Source organism: Homarus americanus, unplaced genomic scaffold (assembly GCF_018991925.1).
Source record: "Homarus americanus isolate GMGI-L3 unplaced genomic scaffold, GMGI_Hamer_2.0 scaffold25483, whole genome shotgun sequence".
NCBI classification, from domain to species: Eukaryota; Metazoa; Arthropoda; class Malacostraca; order Decapoda; family Nephropidae; genus Homarus; species Homarus americanus.
This window is the reverse complement of record NW_024726235.1, coordinates 6153286-6154349: the sequence shown is the minus strand read 5'-3', so window position 1 is coordinate 6154349 and position 1064 is coordinate 6153286.

The window sequence follows — 1064 nt, the reverse complement described above, 5'->3', positions numbered from 1 at the left end:
GTTTAGTAAACATCTCTTATAGCGGGATATTCAAACCCCGGTTTATGATTGCATCAGATAAAATGGGCCAAGTATACAGCATCAGAAACTATTTATTACCTGTAAGAATACAATTTTCATATTTTTCTTCCAGTTTTATATAATTAAGGTATAAATTAGATATTAACATAAGTAAGTAGTGTGTCTGTGTCTACAAATGAGAATCCGCAAATTATTTGCAATAATAAACTAAAATAAATCTGTATAATTAAAGGCTTCCATACGCCCATACTCTGTTTTCACTTGACAGTTGATAGCTATTGAAACATTATAAATAAATTAATAAATAAATATATATATATATATATATATATATATATATATATATATATATATATATATATATATATATATGCTGCCAATTGAAGGCGAAATTGGCACGAAAGCGCTTGGGAACTTGTGTTTCTTTTTCCTTTGTGGTTATCATATACTGGATCAATTTACAGTGATTTTATATATATATATATATATATATATATATATATATATATATATATATATATATATATATATATATATATATACAAGGCCAAGAGTGGTGACTGGTGAGGTCAATTTACTACAAGTGACAGTGAACACCACCAGGTAAGCGGCAGTCTCGGACTTTGTGGATTACTTTTCATCTGAAAATGCTGTTCATACAGTGGTGTTGGAGGTTGCTGTAAAGAAAGTCCATGTATTGCATATTTGTCACTGTCGAAATAGTCACGGCCTATAAATACTAGTAAAAATTAATTGTGCTCCTTAACATCATTAAAGAAATGGATATTTCGTTCAATGACATTAATGAAACACGCGACAAAGGGGCCCCATAGACATGGTGGCCCAGTTATTGTGTATCGAGCCATCGTGGCACACAAAGGCCGACACCGACAGTGTATTCGACATTTAACCGCCTTCCCCAATTACAGGGGGCAAATGCTTTTTCCATTCGTTCGCTGTGCATTTGCTTAATTGTACATATATTCTGCATTTGTATTTTTATCATGAATTGTGAATACCCCCTCTAAACCTCTATAACATGT